Here is a 15,185-nt window from a genome sequence, read left to right as displayed (position 1 = left end):
AAAAACCCGGAACCCATTCGTCACTCCCGGTACACTGCCGGTAATGCCTGAAATCTTTCCGGAAGCCAAATGAAACAATACTATATATCAATCTTCGTTTTTGGACCATTTCGAAAACCCTCGTGACGTCCGTGATCTCATCCAGGACTCCGAAGAAAACTTCGATCACCAGCACCTATAACTCAACTATACTGAAACGTCACCGAACCTTAAGTGTGTAGACCTTGCGGGTTCGAGAACTATGCATACATGACCTGAGACACTCCCCGGTAAATATCCAATAGCGGGACCTAGATGTCCATATAGGATCCTACATATTCTACGAAGATCTTATTGGTTGAACCTTTGTACCAAGGATTCATATAATCCCGTATACCATTCCCTTTGTCCTTCGGTATGTTACTTGCCCTAGATTTGATCGTCGGTATCCCTATACCTATTTCAATCTCGTTACCGGCAAGTCTCTTTACTCGTTCCGTAATACAAGATCCCGTGACTAACACTTTAGTCACATTGCTTGCAGGGCTTATATGTTATGTTGTATTACCGAGTGGGCCCCGAGATACCTCTCCATCACACGGAGTGACAAATCCCAGTCTTGATCCATGCTAACTCAACGGACACCTTCGGAGATACCTGTAGAGCACCTTTATAGTCAACCAGTAACGTTGCAACGTTTGATACACACAAGGTATTCCTCCGGTGTCAGTGATTTACATGATCTCATGGTCATAGGAATGAAGACTTGACACGTAGAAAACAATAGCAACAAAATGACACAATCACATGCTATGTTTATAGTTTGGGTCTTGTCCATCACATCATTCTCCAATGATGTGATCCAGTCATCAAGTGACAACACTTGTATATGGTTAGAAAAGATTAACCATCCTTGATCAACTGGCTAGTCAACTAGAGGCTTACTAGGAACATAGTTTTGTCTATATATCCACACATGCATTTATGTTTTCATTCAATACAATTATAGCATGGATAATAAACGATTATCTTGAAACATGAAATATAATAATAACTATTTTATCATTGCCTCTAGGGGATATTTCCAACAGTGAGACCAAGTTTTGGCGGATAGTGGAGTATGTGCACACAAATTTCCGGTGAAGTCAACAGTGTACAACCATGTCCCTATCGGAAACTTGGCTTGAGGATGAGCCAAATAACTGCAGATTCTCCAAGAGAGTTAGAACACAAAAACTATTTGACCTTGCAATAGAATTGAAAGCGTTCAATGATGTGCATATCTCTATCTATTGTCTCTATCTCTCTGCTCTCTCTCTCTCTCTTCCTCACATATCTATTTTTTCTCCACAACATAAGATCAGGAGGTGTAGCAATCAATGCCTCTCTCTCTGCTCTCTCTACCTCTCATATCTCTACTCTCTCTTGTCCTCACCTTTCTCTATAGCAGCATCGCCCAGCATGCCCTCTACAGGCCCTCATCGCTTCGAACACCACTCCCTCACCACTTAGACTAGCACCATGGCCGCACTCGGATGCAGCAACAGAGTGTGTTGGGAGAGTTCAGAGCAAGCAAAGGAATCTGAGAATTAGAAGGGACGGCAACAAAGGCGTGGGGAGAGAAGTAGCAGCAGCAGGGTAGCTCACACACGTGTCCAGAACTGTAGACACCATCGGCTCGGATCGGACGCGCCATCCGGAGGGAGACCACGCGGATGACCACACACCCTCATGTTGTTGTCTTGTGGTGTTGGTTGTGTGTCGCCTCAACAGGAGCTCGCCGCCTTGCCACCGGCCGGTCACCGGAGGCGCCACCGCCGACCACCGTCACCCTCACCTTGCGCCCCTACTCCTTCTTCTCTTTTTTCTCTCTTTCCTCCCTCCCTCATGCCATGTCTTTCTCTTTCTCTGGATGAGAAGGACGCCGCCGCCACCAGAGCAATTCCTCACACCACCTGCCAGATCCCTTCCTCACCTTGCGCCCCTGCTCCTCCTTTTTTCTTCTCTTTCCTCTCTCCCTCACGCCATGTGTCTCTCTTTCAATGGAGTAGCAGGACACCGCCGCCACCGGAGCAAGCCATCACACCACCCGCCGGATCCCTCGATGCCTCGGCCAGATCCATCTGTTTTCATGTTTTTTCACTTCAAAAGGACCGCATGTTGAATATAGGAAACCATAGGGTTTGCCTTGCAAAATGTGTAAACGAAACGTTATTCAACTTAAAAACGTACTACGGGTTGAATAGCAAAAACATGAGGGGCTTTTCTAAAAAACTAGCACGACGAATGACAGAAGCACTCCGTGCTTTAGTATTACTAGCAAAAGGGTTCGTGCGTTGCAACGGGAGAAAAACAATTAAAATCTCCAACGGTGCTGATCATATTATGTCTTTAAAATTTTAGGACATTTCTTGAAATGCATGAACATTTTTTTCAATTGCACTCAAAAAATAATACACAAACTTTTTTTTGAAAATCATGGACTTTTATTGTTTTCACCAACATTGTTCTCAAAATTATGAAAAAAGTTCTGAATATGCGAATATTTTTACAAAAATCCCAAGCATTTTTTGAATTCACAAACATTTTATGTTTTATTCAAACTTTTATTTTAAAATTCTTAGTTTTATAAATTGCAAAAGTTTTTCAAAGTTCTAAATTATTTAAATTAAAAAATGGAATAGAAAAATGAAAATAAAAAACGAGACTTAAAATAGAGGCACAAACCGTTTTTAAGATTTTTACACGGACTTTTGTTTACATTTTTTTTTAATTTTATGGATATTTTTTCAAAATTTAAACATTTTTTTGTATATGCAAACATTTTTCAAAACTCTTGAGTAGTTTTGAATTCTCAAAAATTTTATGTTCTTTGAATATTTTATTTCGAAATTCTCGGTTTTTAAAATTGAGAAAAGTTATTTGAAGTTCTAAATTATTTAAAGTACAAAAAGAAAATGGAACTAAAAATAAAAATAAAAAAACTAAACCAAAAAAACAAACGCCCAAGCATGGGCCGGCCCAAACAGGTGTGCTGCATCTTTTTCCAACGCCCAAAGCGTAATATAGGATTTGCCTACATGGGCTGGCCTAGTCCGTAGATTTTCGTGTTTGAAACGTTTTCTATTACTTATAGGTGGCATTGGTGGGTAATTTTAGTCAACTTTAGGGGTAATTTGAAACCAACTTATATTTTGGACTGCACCTGACCGGGACTGCGGTTAGTTTCGATTAAATATAAGTGTTTTTATGTAAAATGTAAAAAGCGATTCGTTCTCTGACTTAAATCTGGATTGGGGGTTGATTTCAGGAAACGTCAGGGGCTTTTTTGTAAAAATGGCACGACGGACGACAGAAGCAGTCGGCATTTTATTATTACTAGTAAAATGTCTGTGCTACGCCACGGAATTACAAAAGATCTGATGAAACATTGTTTACTTGAGGGTTAGCACATATCATGTTCCTTCATGCGTCCATGTCACTACATTTGTATCCGAGCATTATACGATGCAACATGCCACCCATGTGTAAAAGATAATCGTAAATGATGTCTCAAATAAATTGATGTTGCAACATTCCCTTTGCTTGATTTGAAGAAAAATAATGTCATATCATATGATAGTATCTTGAAGCATAGCAGTCTGTAATACTGCAAGTGTAATTAGCCAATACTAAATATTGCTAAAATGGTATGCTAAGTGCATTGTAGTCCCACATAAACATATCAGAATCAACAACTGGCCAAGACAATTCACAAGAAAAAGAGAACACAGATAAAAATACTTGGTACATAAGAGAGTATATAAAATTTCAAAAGTGTTTCCTGTGTACACAAATAATTGACACCGCAATATAAAAAGCAACATAAATGCCTCTGATCTGAAGTCTGTATCCATACAGTGCAAATAGCTGACACGGGAAAGAACCGAGCTCCAACACAATTATTTTCTTAAGCCAAACAACAGAGCTATTGACTTTATTGACATGAGTGAATAATGCACAAAACACAGGAAAAGCAAAGGATAAAACACAGAATGGCTGAGGACCACTAAGCTAGATTATTATTGCAAAATGATCTGCCGTGCATCGGCATCCTTCCAACATTGGCTTCGTCAATGACAAGCCAACAACTCCAATTTGCGAAAAATGTGGCAACTGAGCTCACACCAAATCTCCCAAATCACTGGCACGACCATCAATCTCCAATGCATATTATCATGCACAACCTTAGAATAACTACTGCAACGGAACTGTTGTTTTCCTTGGAACAGTTGTAGAAAACAAAGCAAGCTATTATGTTACCTTCTATCCAAGGATTCGTCTCATTTCATGCTAGTATATTAGGCAAATCAAACTTAAATGGCAGCAATTAATTATATCCCAATGACAAACATATTATAGCCTGAGCACACACTTATAAATGGTTGCGGAAGAAAGAAACCGTGATTCATACCTTGGACTACATGCCGAGAACTTATTTGTAGGTTGAGAACTTATTTGTAGACTATGTTCATTGTAACATTTGCAATGAGTTGGACTGGCCTTCCTTTTGCTTATCTGGGACAGTAATAATCTTCACCCTACAACTTTGTCCATTGCAAAATCTTATCTTGACCCTAGCACAAATGTTCATGCGTTGCGACGGGAGAAAATATCAATTCTTATGAACCACGGTTGGGCCGCGCGATGAATTATGTCAAGGGAGAACATTCGTTAGAAACTCCCCAATCCGCTTTATGTTACATAGGAACTTCTCCCAAAATAGATATATTGATGCTAAATGAAATTCTGCACTTGTTAAAACTGATAGACAACATCCTCTTCTTGCTATACTTTTAAAAATCATTATTCAGATGAAAAAATCAGTACCATTGGAAATCTTATGATAAATACTACAATATTCATGTTGGGGGCATGCATAAATTATGAACCAATTAGTCTCGGTTCTCAATTTGAACCTCAGCCTTTATTTCCAAAATACTGGTTGCATCTATTGTGTGTGATTTCTTCCGGTCTACACATCAAACTGTCATCTTAGTCACTATATGATATACTCCCTCTATCTCACTATATATCAAGACCCAGAAACTCGTATATTTTGAGATAGAGGGAGTAAATGTTATCTTTGAAACAGGCCAGTTTGACTTCAACTTCAGAGATGAGATGAATTTCTTCTCAATGGATGTCTGCTCCTACGTTTAGCGAAGCACAACTCAGCCTGAAGGAGCGCCTGTAGAAGCTAGCAAAATTTAAAGCGGTTTCTTTAAGGAAAAGTAAAACCAGTTCTGAATTGCAAGGCATGTACAAATTAGAAAGAAAAAGGCCTTTGAATCTGCATCTCGGCGAAATACTTCATACCCTTCACCCCAGCAGAGAACCGATTCTGAAAGTCCTCTTCTACCACCTAGAATTATATGCAAGCAAGCAAACAGGTGAACCAACAAAACATACTGCTACTACTATTAGAGAATCAAAGCAGGGTGAAATCTTAAAAGAGGCGACAATCAATGGTATACACTTGCTTTGCCTGTTTGAAGTTGTGTTGCCGCGCCCGAGCCACGGCGAGGCGGCGTCCATCCTCCCAACTGAGCACGCCGGCCGTCGCCCTCGCCAACCCTCGTTGGAGAGCCGCCGTCCGACGTCCTCCTGCGCATCCTCGTGCCCGTGCGCCGCCCCCCGCCGTCGCCGGTAGGCGTCCTCCTGCGCCTCCTCGACCTCGCCTCCTCACGCCTTGCCGCACCCGAGCCGCGGCGAGGCGGCGTCCATCTTCCCAAGTGAGCACACCGTCCTCGTTGGAGAGCCGCCGTCCCGCGTCCTCCTGCGCCTCCTCGTGCCCGCGCGACGCCCCATGCCTTCGCCAAGTCCTTGACGGAGCGCCGCCGGCAAGCGTCCTCCTGCGCCTCCTCGTGCCCGCGCACCGCCCCCACAGCCTCGCCTCTCCTCGTGCCCGCGCACCGCCCCCACAGCCTCGCCTCGCCGGCAAGAAGGCCCGCGCGGGACATGGAAGGAGGTGGCGGCAGGATGGGATCGGTGGTGACGGAGGTGTCGTTGGGTTATTGTTTTTTTCTTTCTCTAGTACGTACCGTTTCTAACTGACTTGAGGACTGCGAGTTAATTACCTGAAACGACATGGATTTTTTGTAAAAAATCCGCGACGGACGATAGAAGCAGTATTTGCTTTATTATTACTGGCAAAAGGCCCGTGCGTTGCAACGGAAGACGGAAAATAATTATACGTTGTAGAAAAATATCCAATGGGCTATATTAAAACATGCTGGATATCTTTGGTAATCACCGCCCCAAATATCACAAACGGTACATCTTACCAGGTAAGCATTCTGTAGGATTTATTGAACTAATCCAACATGGTTTTATATATATATGCAGTCACTTTGAAAACAATCAGTTAAATGGTGCACTGCCATCCTCTTTGGGAAAACTACCTAACCTCAAAGAGTTGTAAATTCTTCATATTTTGTGCACTTTGTTTATCCAACACCTTGTTGGAATTATGCCCTAGAGGCAATAATAAATATAGTTATTATTATAATTCCTGTATCAAGATAATCATTTATTATCCATGCTATAATTGTATTGAATGAAGACTCATTTACATGTGTGGATACATAGACAAAACACTGTCCCTAGCAAGCCTCTAGTTGGCTAGCCAGTTGATCAAAGATAGTCAGTGTCTTCTGATTATGAACAAGGTGTTGTTGCTTGATAACTAGATCACGTCATTAGGAGAATCACGTGATGGACTAGACCCAAACTAATAGACGTAGCATGTTGATCGTGTCATTTTGTTGCTACTGTTTTCTGCGTGTCAAGTATTTGTTCCTATGACCATGAGATCATATAACTCACTGACACCGGAGGAATACTTTGTGTGTATCAAACGTCGCAACGTAACTCGGTGACTATAAAGATGCTCTACAGGTATCTCCGAAGGTGTTAGTTGAGTTAGTATGGATCAAGACTGGGATTTGTCACTCCGTGTGACGGAGAGGTATCTCGGGGCCCGCTCGGTAATACAACATCACACACAAGCCTTGCAAGCAATGTGCCTTAGTGTAAGTTGCGAGATCTTGTATTACAGAACGAGTAAAGAGACTTGCCGGTAAACGAGATTGAAATAGGTATGCGGATACTAACGATCGAATCTCGGGCAAGTAACATACCGAAGGACAAGGGAATGACATACGGGATTATATGAACCCTTGGCACTGAGGTTCAAATGATAAGATCTTCGTAGAATATGTAGGATCCAATATGGGCATCCAGGTCCTGCTATTGGATATTAACCGAGGAGTCTCTCGGGTCATGTCTGCATAGTTCTCGAACCCGCAGGGTCTGCACACTTAAGGTTCGACGTTGTTTTATGCGTATTTGAGTTATATGGTTGGTTATCGAATGTTGTTCGGAGTCCCGGATGAGATCACGGACGTCACGAGGGTTTCCAGAATGGTCCGAAAACGAAGATTGATATATAGGATGACCTCATTTGATTACCGGAAGGTTTTCGAAGTTACCGGGAATGTACCGGGAATGACGAATGGGTTCCGGGAGTTCACCGGGGGGGCAACCCACCCCGGGGAAGCCCATAGGCCTTGAGGGTGGCGCACCAGCCCTTAGTGGGCTGGTGGGACAGCCCAAAAGGGCCCTATGCGCATTGGAAAAAAAATCAAAGAGAAAGAAAAAAAAGGAGGAGGTGGGAAGGGAAGGAAGGACTCCCACCCACCAAACCAAGTCCAACTCGGTTTGGGGGGGGAGACCTTCCCCCCTTTGGCTCGGCCGACCCCCTTGGGGATCCTTGAGCCCCAAGGCAAGGCCCCCCCTCTCCCACCTATATATACGGAGGTTTTAGGGCTGATTTGAGACGACTTTCCCACGGCAGCCCGACCACATACCTCCACGGTTTTTCCTCTAGATCGCGTTTCTGCGGAGCTCGGGCGGAGCCCTGCTGAGACAAGATCATCACCAACCTCCGGAGCGCCGTCACGCTGCCGGAGAACTCTTCTACCTCTCCGTCTCTCTTGCTGGATCAAGAAGGCCGAGATCATCGTCGAGCTGTACGTGTGCTGAACACGGAGGTGCCGTTCGTTCGGCACTAGATCGTGGGACTGATCGTGGGATTGTTCGCGGGGCGGATCGAGGGACGTGAGGACGTTCCACTACATCAACCGCGTTCACTAACGCTTCTGCTGTACGGTCTACAAGGGTACGTAGATCACTCTTCCCCTCTCGTAGATGGACATCACCATGATAGGTCTTCGTGCGCGTAGGAAAATTTTTGTTTCCCATGCGACGTTCCCCAGCAGTGGTATCAGAGCTAGGTTCATGCGTAGATGTCTTCTTGAGTAGAACACAATTTTTTTTGTGGGCGGTGATGTGTGTTTTGCTGCCCTCCTTAGTCTTTTATTGATTCCGCGGTATTGTTGGATTGAAGCGGCTTGGACCGACATTACTCGTACGCTTACGAGAGACTGGTTTCATCGCTACGAGTAACCCCGTTGCTCAAAGATGACTGGCAAGTGTCGGTTTCTCCAACTTTAGTTGAATCGGATTTGACAGAGGAGGTCCTTGGATGAGGTTAAATAGCAACTCATATATCTCCGTTGTGGTGTTTGCGTAAGTAAGATGCGATCCTACTAGATACCCATGGTCACCACGTAAAACATGCAACAACAAAATTAGAGGACGTCTAACTTGTTTTTGCAGGGTATGCTTGTGATGTGACATGGCCAACGATGTGATGTGATATATTGGATGTATGAGATGATCATGTTGTAATAGGTAATATCGACTTGCACGTCGATGGTACGGCAACCGGCAGGAGCCATAGGGTTGTCTTTATACTAATGTTTGTGCTTGCAGATGCGTTTACTATTTTACTAGGATGTAGCTTTAGTAGTAATAGCATGAGTAGCACGACAACCCCGATGGCGACACGTTGATGGAGATCATGGTGTGGCGCCGGTGACAAGAAGATCGTGCCGGTGCTTTGGTGATGGAGATCAAGAAGCACGTGATGATGGCCATATCATGTCACTTATGAATTGCATGTGATGTTAATCCTTTTATGCACCTTATTTTGCTTAGAACGACGGTAGCATTATGAGGTGATGTCTCACTAAAATTTCAAGACGAAATTGTGTTCTCCCCAACTGTGCACCGTTGCTACAGTTCGTCGTTTCGAGACACCACGTGATGATCGGGTGTGATAGACTCAACGTTCACATACAACGGGTGCAAAACAGTTGCGCACGCAGAACACTCGGGTTAAGCTTGACGAGCCTAGCATGTGCAGACATGGCCTCGGAACACATGAGACCGAAAGGTCAATCATGAATCATATAGATGATATGATTAGCATAGGGATGCTTACCACTGAAACTATACTCAACTCACGTGATGATCGGACTTGAGCTAGTGTAAGTGGATCATGAACCACTCAAATGACTAGAGAGATGTACTTTTTGAGTGGGAGTTTAGCGAATAATTTGATTAAGTTAAACTCTAATTATCTTGAACATAGTCTAAGTCCACTTTGAATATATTTGTGTTGTAGATCATGGCTCACGCGACAGTCACCCTGAATTTTAATACGTTCCTAGAGAAAGCGAAGTTGAAAGATGATGGAAGCAACTTTGTAGACTGGGCTCCTAATCTTAAGCTAATCTTACAAGCTGGGAAGAAGGATTATGTCCTTAATGCTGCGCTAGGAGATGAACCACCCGCTACGGCTGATCAGGATGTTAAGAACGCTTGGTTAGCACGTAAGGAGGACTACTCAGTAGTTCAATGTGCAGTCTTCTATGGCTTAGAACCGGGACTTCAACTCACTTTGAGCATCATGGAGCATTTGAGATGTTCCAGGAGTTGAAGTTTATCTTTCAGAAGAACGCCCGGATCGAGAGGTATGAGACCTCCGATAAATTCTATGCTTGCAAGATGGAGGAGAACTCGTCTGTCAGTGAACATGTGCTCAAAATGTCTGGGTACTCAAACTGTCTAGCTGAGCTGGGGATTGAACTCTCGCAAGAGGCTATCACTGACAGAATCCTTCAATCACTGCCGCCAAGTTATAAAGGCTTTGTGTTGAACTACAACATGCAAGGGATGAACAAGTCACCCGGCGAGTTGTGTGCGATGTTAAAAGTCGCAGAGTCTGAACTCCGTAAAGAGCATCAAGTGTTGATGGTGAATAAGACCACTAGTTTCAAGAGAAACGACGAAAGGCAAGAAGGGTAATTGAAAGAAGAGCGGCAAGCCTGTTGCCAATTCGATGAAGAAACCCAAAGCTGGACCTAAGCCTGAAACAGAGTGTTACTATTGCAAGGGTATGGGTCACTGGAAGCGCAATTGCCCCAAGTATCTGGCAGATAAGAAGGCGGCCAAAGAAAAATCAGGTATATTTGATATACATGTTATTGATGTGTACTTAACCAGCTCTCGTAGTAGTGCCTGGGTATTCGATACCGGTTCTGTTGCTCATATTTGCAACTCGAAACAGGAACTGCGGAATAGACGAAGGCTGGCGAAAGATGAAGTGACGATGCGCGTAGGAAATGGTTCCAAGGTTGATGCAATCGCCGTCGGCACAGTTTCACTTCAGTTACCATCAGGATTAGTTATGAACTTGAATCAGTGTTATTTAGTGCCTGCGTTGAGCATGAACATTATATCTGGATCTTGTTTATTGCGAGACGGTTACTCTTTTAAGTCAGAGAATAATGGTTGTTCTATTTCTATGAGTAACATCTTTTATGGTCATGCACCCAATGTGAGAGGATTGTTCATATTGAATCTTGATAGCAATACACACATACATAACATTGAGACCAAAAGAGTTAGAGTTAACAATGATAGCGCCATATTTTTGTGGCACTGCCGCTTAGGTCATATTGGTGTAAAGCGCATGAACAAACTCCATGCCGATGGACTTTTGGAGTCACTTGACTTTGATTCACTTGACACGTGCGAACCATGCCTCATGGGAAAGATGACTAAAACTCCGTTCTCCGGAACAATGGAGCGTGCAAGTGACTTGTTGGAAATCATACATACCGATGTGTGTGGTCCGATGAGCATAGAGGCACGCGGCGGATATCGTTATTTTCTCACCTTCACTGACAATTTGAGTAGATATGGTTATGTCTACTTAATGAAGCACAAGTCTGAAACATTTGAAAAGTTCAAGCAATTTCAGAGTGAAGTTGAAAATCATCGTAACAAGAAGATCAAGTTCCTACGGTCTGATCGTGGGGGTGAATATCTGAGTTTCGAGTTTGGTGCTCACTTAAGACAATGTGGAATTATTTCACAGTTGACATCGCCTGGAACACCACAGCATAATGGTGTGTCCGAACGTCGTAATCGTACTTTATTAGAGATGGTGCGATCTATGATGTCTCTTACCAATTTGCCGTTATCGTTTTGGGGTTATGCATTAGAAACAGCTGCATTCACTTTAAATAGGGCACCATCAAAATCCGTTGAGACGACACCATACGAACTGTGGTATGGCAAAAGGCCAAAGTTGTCGTTTCTTAAAGTTTGGGGATGTGATGCTTATGTCAAAAAGCTTCAGCCTGAAAAGCTGGAACCCAAAGCGGAAAAGTGCGTCTTCATGGGTTACCCAAAAGAGACAGTTGGGTACACCTTCTATCTCAAATCTGAGGGCAAAGTGTTTGTTGCTAAAAACAGAGCTTTTCTCGAGAGAATTGAGTGGGAGGAAGATAGAACTTGACGAGGTTATCGAACCTCTCATCCCTCTGGATGGTGGCGCAGGGCAAGGGGAAACCTCTGTCGTTGCGATGCCGGTTGAGGAGGAAGTTAATGATAATGATCATGAAACTCCGGTTCAAATTTCTGTCGAACCACGCAGGTCGACGAGACCACGTGCTGCTCCAGAGTGGTACGGTAATCCCGTCTTATCAATCATGTTGGTGGACAACAATGAACCTACAAATTATGAAGAAGCAATGGTGGGCCCAGATTCCAACAAATGGCTAGAAGCCATGAAGTCCGAGATAGGATCCATGTATGAGAACAAAGTGTGGACTTTGGAGGTACTGCCTGAGGGCCGCAAGGCTATTCAGAACAAATGGATCTTTAAGAGGAAGACGGACGCTGACGGCAATGTGACCGTTTATAAAGCTCGACTTGTGGCAAAGGTTTTTTCACAAGTTCAAGGAGTTGACTACGATGAGACATTCTCACCCGTAGCGATGCTTAAGTCCGTCAGAATCATGTTAGCAATAGCTGCATTTTTCGATTATGAAATCTGGCAGATGGATGTCAAAACGGCGTTCCTTAACGGTTTCCTTAAGGAAGAATTGTATATGATGCAACCCGAAGGTTTTGTCGATCCTAAGAATGCTAACAAGGTGTGCAAGCTCCAGCGATCCATTTATGGACTGGTGCAAGCATCTCGGAGTTGGAACAAACGCTTTGATGAGGTGATCAAAGCATTTGGGTTTATACAAGTGGTTGGAGAATCTTGTATTTACAAGAAAGTGAGTGGGAGCTCTGTGGCGTTTCTAATATTATATGTGGATGACATATTGCTGATTGGAAACAACGTAGAGTTTTTGGAGAGCATAAAGGATTACTTGAATAAAAGTTTCTCTATGAAGGACCTAGGAGAAGCTGCTTACATTCTAGGCATTAAGATCTATAGGGATAGATCAAAACGCCTGATAGGACTTTCACAAAGCACATACCTTGATAAAGTTTTGAAGAGGTTCAAAATGGAACAGTCCAAGAAAGGGTTCTTGCCAGTTTTACAAGGTACGAGATTGAGTAAGACTCAGTGCCCATCAACCGATGAAGATAGAGAGCATATGCGCTCCGTCCCCTATGCTTCAGCCATAGGTTCTATCATGTATGCAATGATGTGCACTAGACCGGACGTTAGCCTGGCCATAAGTATGGCAGGTAGGTTCCAGAGTAATCCAGGAGTGGATCACTGGACGGCGGTCAAGAATATCCTGAAGTACCTGAAAAAGGACTAAGGAGATGTTTCTCGTATATGGAGGTGACGAAGAGCTCGCCGTAAAAGGTTACGTCGATGCAAGCTTTGACACAGATCCGGACGACTCTAAGTCGCAAACCAGATACGTATTTATTCTTAATGGGGGTGCGGTAAGCTGGTGCAGTTCCAAGCAAAGCGTCGTAGCAGATTCTACATGTGAAGCGGAGTACATGGCTGCCTCAGAGGCGGCTAAGGAGGGTGTATGGATGAAGCAATTCATGACGGAGCTTGGAGTGGTGCCAAGCGCACTGAATCCAATAACCTTGTTCTGTGACAACACGGGTGCCATTGCCTTAGCAAAGGAACCACAGTTTCACAAGAAGTCCAGACACATCAAACGATGCTTCAACCTCATCCGCGACTACGTCGAAGGGGAGGACGTGAATATATGCAAAGTGCACACGGATCTGAATGTAGCAGACCCGCTGACTAAACCTCTTCCACGGCCAAAATATGATCGACACCAGAACTGTATGGGTGTTAGATTTATTACAATGTAATTCGCATGATGATGTGAGGACTAGATTATTGACTCTAGTGCAAGTGGGAGACTGTTGGAATTATGCCCTAGAGGCAATAATAAATATAGTTATTATTATAATTCATGTATCAAGATAATCGTTTATTATCCATGCTATAATTGTATTGAATGAAGACTCATTTACATGTGTGGATACATAGACAAAACACTATCCTTAGCAAGCCTCTAGTTGGCTAGCCAGTTGATCAAAGATAGTCAGTGTCTTCGGATTATGAACAAGGTGTTGTTGCTTGATAACTGGATCACGTCATTAGGAGAATCACGTGATGGACTAGACCCAAACTAATAGACGTAGCATGTTGATCGTGTCATTTTGTTGCTACTGTTTTCTGCGTGTCAAGTATTTGTTCCTATGACCATGAGATCATATAACTCACTGACACCGGAGGAATACTTTGTGTGTATCAAACGTCGCAACGTAACTCGATGACTATAAAGATGCTCTACAGGTATCTCCGAAGGTATTAGTTGAGTTAGTATGGATCAAGACTGGGATTTGTCACTTCGTGTGACGGAGAGGTATCTCGGGGCCCACTCGGTAATACAACATCACACACAAGCCTTGCAAGCAATGTGACTTAGTGTAAGTTGCGGGATCTTGTATTACAGAACGAGTAAAGAGACTTGCCGGTAAACGAGATTGAAATAGGTATGCGGATACTAACGATCGAATCTCGGGCAAGTAACATACCGAAGGACAAGGGAATGACATACGGGATTATATGAACCCTTGGCACTGAGGTTCAAACGATAAGATCTTCGTAGAATATGTAGGATCCAATATGGGCATCCAGGTCCTGCTATTGGATATTAACCGAGGAGTCTCTCGGGTCATGTCTGCATAGTTCTCGAACCCGCAGGGTCTGCACACTTAAGGTTCGACGTTGTTTTATGCGTATTTGAGTTATATGGTTGGTTATCGAATGTTGTTCGGAGTCCCGGATGAGATCACGGACGTCACGAGGGTTTCCAGAATGGTCCGAAAACGAAGATTGATATATAGGATGACCTCATTTGATTACCGGAAGGTTTTCGAAGTTACCGGGAATGTACCGGGAATGACGAATGGGTTCCGGGAGTTCACCGGGGGGGCAACCCACCCCGGGGAAGCCCATAGGCCTTGAGGGTGGCGCACCAGCCCTTAGTGGGCTGGTGGGACAGCCCAAAAGGGCCCTATGCGCATTGGAAGAAAAATCAAAGAGAAAGAAAAAAAGGAGGAGGTGGGAAGGGAAGGAAGGACTCCCACCCACCAAACCAAGTCCAACTCGGTTTGGGGGGGGAGACCTTCCCCCCTTTGGCTCGGCCGACCCCCTTGGGGCTCCTTGAGCCCCAATGCAAGGCCCCCCCTCTCTCACCTATATATACGGAGGTTTTAGGGCTGATTTGAGACGACTTTCCCACGGCAACCCGACCACATACCTCCACGGTTTTTCCTCTAGATCGCGTTTCTGCGGAGCTCGGGCGGAGCCCTGCTGAGACAAGATCATCACCAACCTCCGGAGCGCCGTCAGGCTGCCGGAGAACTCTTCTACCTCTCCGTCTCTCTTGCTGGATCAAGAAGGCCGAGATCATCGTCGAGCTGTACGTGTGCTGAACGCGGAGGTGCCGTCCGTTCGGCACTAGATC

The sequence above is a fragment of the Hordeum vulgare genome, chromosome 3H (assembly GCF_904849725.1).
Source record: "Hordeum vulgare subsp. vulgare chromosome 3H, MorexV3_pseudomolecules_assembly, whole genome shotgun sequence".
NCBI classification, from domain to species: domain Eukaryota; kingdom Viridiplantae; phylum Streptophyta; class Magnoliopsida; order Poales; family Poaceae; genus Hordeum; species Hordeum vulgare.
The sequence above is the reverse complement of the archived record's forward strand: the minus strand, read 5'-3'. Positions refer to the sequence as shown.